Genomic DNA, 6,919 nt, shown 5'->3' with positions numbered 1-6,919 from the left:
CTCCTATGTGTTGGTTTGTCAAACACCCCACTCTTCAGCACATGCTGATTCCTGTCCCAAAAGCCTGAAGATCCCTCTTATTCTTTCAGACAGGTAGAAAAATTTTACTGGCAGAAAAACAGAACAGTGAGGGATCTATAATGTATCTTACTATTTATGTGCAAGACATTTCATGTCAAATCTACAGTGTTAGGTGACAAATGTAACTACTTAATAAACATTAATATATGCTTCATTTGTCAGTTATTTTATCATCTTAAACTTCACTTTTATCCGCCACATACATTTAAAGCTTCTGCATAATCTAAATACACCAGTGTATTTGTATGTCATCTTAATAAATACTTCTGTATTCTCATATTGCTTTTTTTCAATGTATCTCTTGGTTGTGTCATTGTCACTATGTAGAGTAATTTCACAGCTTTCACATCTTCAGTTAAAAAAAGGATAATAACAATAAAGTAAAAAAATAATTGATAATAATACCTGCTTTGGGTAGACTAGGAAAAAGCTGGATATTTAAAAAGAAAATAAAATCAACCCTGTTTTCTCCGCCTTATAAAGAAATCAGATTTAAATCAAGAAAAGGAATGGATATGACAGGACCCCCCAGGTCACTTGTGCTGATGCTGACTGCATCTCATCACTGATGAAGGTGTGAAGGGTGAAGAGTTCATATATTCTGACTCTGCTGTCTTGCAGTACAGTACCAGCTATTATTAATGGATCCTAAAAGCAAAATTTGATGCTAATTCATATTCAGACTGTAAATCAGCATACGTTTAAATCCAGGAGTGTTCATCAAATTCTGATTCTGACCTCAGGAGAATGTTCTGAGATCAACGAAACTCAAGCATTTGCTTAACGTTAATCATTTGCCCAGGCACTCTACTGAATAGAAGTACACTGCTGGCTGGCAGCTCACACTCTTTCCTAAAAATCAGATTTTGGATTTCAGCATATTATAGAAATAAATTAATGGCATATAGTTTTTCTCTGGATTTTTCCTTGGATTTTCTCTGGAGTCCAGTGCCTGACAATGCTTCAGCTTAAGGCTTTGCTTCCTAATTCCTTGTATCAAAGAATTTACCAAACTGGTGCATAGAAAATTGAAACAATAAGGAAACTTTTTTCCTGTTCTTATTTTTAAGGCACACATAGCGGTAGGAAACATGAGCCTAAATAACACCTCTGTCTGCAACAGATTAAATTTGTTCAGCTGAGTAAAAAGAATGGAGAAATAATAACTAGAACAAATTAAGTATTGTGGACAGCCATTTCTCAACTGAAGGATGTATACAACTCCAATTCCTGTGTTCCTGTACTATGTGGTATCTGCTTCCCTGACTCATTACTAAATACCCAAGTCATAACTAAAGTTGATGTGAAAGAAAATTCTTTTCTTCTATCTGTGTTTTGCAGAATTTTTGTTTGAGGGTTATATGTAAGAGGAATAAATAGGACCAGCTTTAGTCTCTTACACTTTAATTAGCTTGTGCTCAGAAATAACTTCTATTCAATATTTCTGCCCATGCGAAACAGTGTTAATGCTCTAATTGAAGTTAGATTAAATATTAAGGAGAGCATCCACAAGCACTAACTTCAGCTGGAGAATGGTAGTTTTCCAAGCCTCGTGCAGTGACAGCCTGAGGATAATCACACCTGCTCTACTCTAGGCGCTATGCATCTACCAAAATCTCTCTCTCTCCATCATCTCTACAGGCTGCTTCCAGGGCCAGTACTGGGCCTTGTGCTGCTGCCTCCCTTCATCCATCTTCCATGGTGCTTCTGCTGTCTGTTCATACTTCATAGCCTTGGCAGCTGGTTTCTACGGAAGTCATAGCTCCGATTTTGTAAAGTGCCCGAGTATATGGTAAAACTCAACTCTGTTCAGGGCAGTGCTTTACATAGTTTCTTCCATTAAAATTATCTTCCGGCAAGTTTCTGGTAAAGGAGTTTCTCAAAATTTGCTCTCCATAGAAGTACAAAATTTACAAAGCCTTTGTAGGAATTAGGTCCACACAGAACATCTAGCTCATTGCAGCAAAACTGACAGCATACAGTGTCTCATGTTTTCCAAAGATCTTGGTTGATGATCTGGTTATCTAACATAGATAGGCTTAGTTGCAAAAAATTTGCACGGAATGCTAATATGTTTGAGATTGCTGCACAGGAGAGGCTCTGCATTGTTAACTAACTTGCCACAAATTATGCAAAATTTCAGATATACAGGGAAATAGACGAAGTTTGGAAAATAGCAAAAAAGCAAATGATCTTGATGAAGTCTTGATGCATTCTGTCAGATACATACAAAAAGACTCAAAGGGGGACTCAGACATTTATTTATTTTGGAGGCCAACAGACTGAAACATAAATTTGGGGGGGGCAAAGTGGTAGAAAAAAAGGAAATATGATAAATAGGTTCTCTGCTCCTGTTTTCAAAAGAAGGATATGGATCTTTATAAATGACTCTGAAAATGTATTTTAAGATTCTTCACCCTGGATTAATTTTGATCTCTTTTTGAGATGAAGGAAACAGAATGTTTTTGGCACAATTGAAAAATAACAGCTTTCCATTGCACCCACCCACTGCACACAAGTCCATTTGCTTTCACTTCTGTACAACATAGAGAACGCTTGTTTATGACAGGAGGAGTAACCTGATCAACAAAGCTCTCCTTGTCTTTCCTGTTTTGTGTTCGCACTGATACTGTGCTGCTGTTCTTCACTTTGCAATCTCTTTTTTCTTTTTCCCCACAATCTATGACATTTTTATTATGCTATTTATATTGTTTCTTAATAAAAGCTCTCTGAAAAGATGTTATTGAAAGATCCTATTCAATGTGTGCTTGAACATATGTGTGAAAGGCCATACAGGATTTGTAGAAATATGACTGGCAACGTGGTGACATTTCAGGGGGTAGAGAAGTAGAAAATATATTTGTTGCATACTGTTATTCAGCCCTTTTCATTTAAAGCTTTTGCTATAATTTTAATTAACGTAATCTAAATGTCAGGTAAATCTACATATCTAGTGTTTCCTCTTGGTGACCACCCTCTAGAGACTTACAGCTGGTAGGAGACACCAGGTAACACAACTTGTTTCCTTACCTATGGCCCTCATGATTGCCTGTAAGCTTCTCATTTTTTATAACACAGTTGAAGATATATATGCAAGTGTTCACTTCTTTCTCTTTAAGACTAGTAAATGTTGTACATTTAAGAGATTTAATAGATAGCACTACATTATCTTTTCTGATTTTTTTTCCATTATTTTTATGACTGTGACGTTTGAGGCTCTTCAAATAAGCCTTGATTTATTATCATTTTGGGCACAGGGATAGTCCCCTGGATGTTGGTCACCTTGTTCATGTGCTTATAATTAGACAGGTGCTAAAGCAAGAGCCTTAAAGCCTGATCTAAAACACTTCAAGGTTAGTGGAAAGCCTCTCCTTGACTTCAGTGAGCTTTGGGTAAGGTCCTTGTTTCAAGTGACACTAAGGTACAATACTCATCTGAATATCTGATTCCTAGAGAGGGCAGCAGGCCATAAAAAGTGACATTTTTCTATCTGTGTGGACTCAGCAGAGACACAGCTCTACAGTCCTCCATGTAAATCCAGGGGACATACCAAAAAGCCATTTTGAGCTGGTACTTACAGTAAGGTTATCCTTTTAGATTCTTCTGTAAAATTTACTCTGATATATTTTCTTGACATAGTCACAAGTGAGATGTGTCTGCCAAGCAGTCTGGCTTACTGATTTAAACCAATTTCCTTCACAGAAAATTAAAGAGGGCAACAGTAATTCTGAATGTAATTTTGGCTCTTGACAGGTATACATATTTATGGATTTCCAATATTAAAAGTGTGGGGTTTGTTTAAAATTATTATTATTACTGCTGTTTTCTTCACTTTGTCGAAAAAAATAATCACTAACAGCCAGACAGCATAGTTTACGTTTAAAATTCACTACAGGCAGTAAGGAATCTCAGCCTGCAGCAAAGGCTGTGGATTTAGCTGGTAATGGTGCTCCTACAGAAGAAACATCAGCAATCATGAGTAAAACCACTGCAAATAGTTGTTTACAAAAGGCCCTCTCCAGAATTAGGTAAGGGCACCTTTAAGTCAAAATATAGAGACTTGGATTCAAGTACTAATGTTTTTGTGGTGGAAATTATGCATTCAGATAACCCAGCGACTACGTGATATTATAAAGCCTGAGCCTATTCTCACTTGTATTAGTCCAATGCTGCAGTAACATCTCTGATGCTGTTCAGAAGATAATGGTGTAGATGAGGTGGGTAAATGAGATCAGCCTGTGAAGGCTGTCAGACTGGTTTTTTAGGCCCATAGATTTCATATTACCTAGGATCAAGACAGCATAATGAATATTTAACCCTACTGTTCCTTAAGGAAATGGTGTACTTTGGCTGCCTCTTCTCCCTTCCTTTCCTTGGCTTTTGAATTCCTTGATAATTTTCACTCAGACGTGATAGATTTGCCAAAGCTTTTTGTGGGTGAAATGGTGTTGGATAAGCTGAGTATCTGTTCTTTAAATAAATTTGTTCTTTTAAGCAGAACCTACATGTTCTAGGTGTTTTCATCTGTGGTATCAATATTATATGCTACACAGTAATATACAGATATATGTGTTTAATATCTCTTAAAGAAGCATTTTGAAAAGCTGACTTTAAGTGACTTTTACATATTTATAAAAAAGCCCCAAACCTTTAGCAGTTCTTATGTTCCAGGCATGCTTCTGGAAGGAACAAACCAAGCCGCACCAGTTGCGCAGCTGTGCTGACTGTGCAGCTGGTCTTGGCAACAGGGCTTTGGTTTCTGTGACCCTGGGACGCTGTCTGAGGATCAGCATCTGCGGCAAAGATATCTTTGCCAGCAGGATGGCTGAGCTGGTAAGAAGGTCTTGAAACTGGGACTGATGTGAGAAGAAGACTATTACCAGCAGCCTGTGAGGGAGTGACGGACACGGCTGACAAATAAAGGGCTTGGGATGGTGTGAATGAAGGCAGAGGCAAACCCAACAAAACAGCTTAAATGGGGTTGCCTCAAGCTCTTGCAGGTAAGCAAGGAAGTGCCTACAAGACACCAATTTGAGAAAAATCCCAAGACCCTTTTGGGGAAATTGGCATGCTGGTGTTCCTCTCTGTAGTGCCTTTACACTAATGTGTGCAGTGTGGGGAATAAACTTGAGTAAGTTGAGATGTCTGTGTGATTGCAGGGCTATGGTCTTGTTGGGATCACGGCGATGTGATGGGATGGTTCCCATGACTGGAGTGTTGCAATGGAGGGATACAGGCCCTTTAGGAAGGACAGGACAGGAAGACGGGAAGGTGGACTTCTCCTTTGTTTGAGAGAGCTGTTGGAGTGCATGGAGCTCTTCTGAAGATGAATGAGAAGCCAAGTGAGAGCTTATGCGTGAGGATTAAAGAACAAACCAGTATGGGTGACACTGTAGTGGGTGTCTGCTACAGTCTGCCTGATTAGGGAAATAGTAGATGAGGCCTTCTACAGACAGCTAGAACAAAACTCATGTTCACAGGCCCTGATCCTTGTGGTGGAATTTAACCACTTCAGTACCTGTGGGACATAAGCAATTTGGGAGATTCCTGGAGACCACTGATGACAACTTCCTGACATGAGTGATAGAGGAGCCAATGAGAAGACATGCTCTGCCAGACCTCATACTTGCAAACAATGAAGAGCTTGTCAGGGATGTGAAGATCAAAGGCAGCCTAGACTGCAGTGATGGTGGAGTTCAGAGTCCTAAAAGTGGGGAGCAGGGCAAAAAGCAAGATCACAACCCTGGGCTTCAGGAAAGCAGGCTTTAGCCTCTTCAGGGATCTGCCTGAAAGGGTCCCGTAGGATAAAGTCCTGGAGCGATGAGAGGGCCAGGCAAGCTGGTTGATATTAAAGAATCATCTCTTCCAGGCTCGAGAACAGTACATCCCAATGAGCAGGAATTCAAGGTGGCAGAAGGTCTGCATGGATGAACAAGAAGCTCCTGGGAAAACCCAAACATAAAAAGTAAGTATACAGAAGGAGGAAGAAGTAGCAGGTAACATGAGAGGAATATAGAGACACTGCTTGAGCATACAGTGATGGGGTTAGGAAAGCCGAAGCCCAATTGGAGCTGAGACTGGTAAGGGAAAAAGGTAACCAGAAAGTCAAAATAAACAGGCACCAGGAAGGGCTTCTGTAAGTACATAAGCAACAAAAGGAAGACTAGGGAATATGTGGGTCTGCTGCTAAATGAGGAAGGGGCCTGGTGAGACAGGACATCAACAAGGCTGAGATACTGAATGCTTTCTTCCCTCAGTCTTTACTACTATGACCAGCCTTCAGAAATCCCAAGACCTGGAGACCGGGAGGAAAGGCTGGAGCAAGGAGGGCATACTCTCACTGGAATAGGATCAGGTTAGGGAATACTTATGCAAACTGGACATAAGTCCATTTGCCTTGATGTGATGCAGCCTTGCCTCATGGTGGTTCAACAACTATTCCTGGAAACCACTTCCAGGCTCATGAAGGACAGGAGGGTGCTCAGGAGTAGTCAGCATGGGTTCTCATAGGGGAAGTCATGCTTAACCAACCTGATAACCTTCTGTGATGAAGGTTGTCTTACCAAGCCATCTACTGGCTTGGTAGATGAGAGCAGTGGATATTGACTACCTTACAGAAGGCTGTTGACACTGTCTCCTTAACATGATTATAGAAAAGATGATCAAGTATGGGCTGGATAAGCAAGCATTAAGGTGTATTGAAAAATGGCTGAATGGTCAGGCCCAGGGGGTGGTGATCAGTGGCTCTTTTCAGTGGTGCTCTGTGACAGGACAAGAGGCAATGGGTCTGAAACACAGGAGATTCCCTCTGACCATCAAGAAACACTTTTTTCCTGTG

The sequence above is a fragment of the Caloenas nicobarica genome, chromosome 4 (assembly GCF_036013445.1).
Source record: "Caloenas nicobarica isolate bCalNic1 chromosome 4, bCalNic1.hap1, whole genome shotgun sequence".
In the NCBI taxonomy this organism is placed as follows: domain Eukaryota; kingdom Metazoa; phylum Chordata; class Aves; order Columbiformes; family Columbidae; genus Caloenas; species Caloenas nicobarica.
This window is presented reverse-complemented; position numbering follows the sequence as displayed.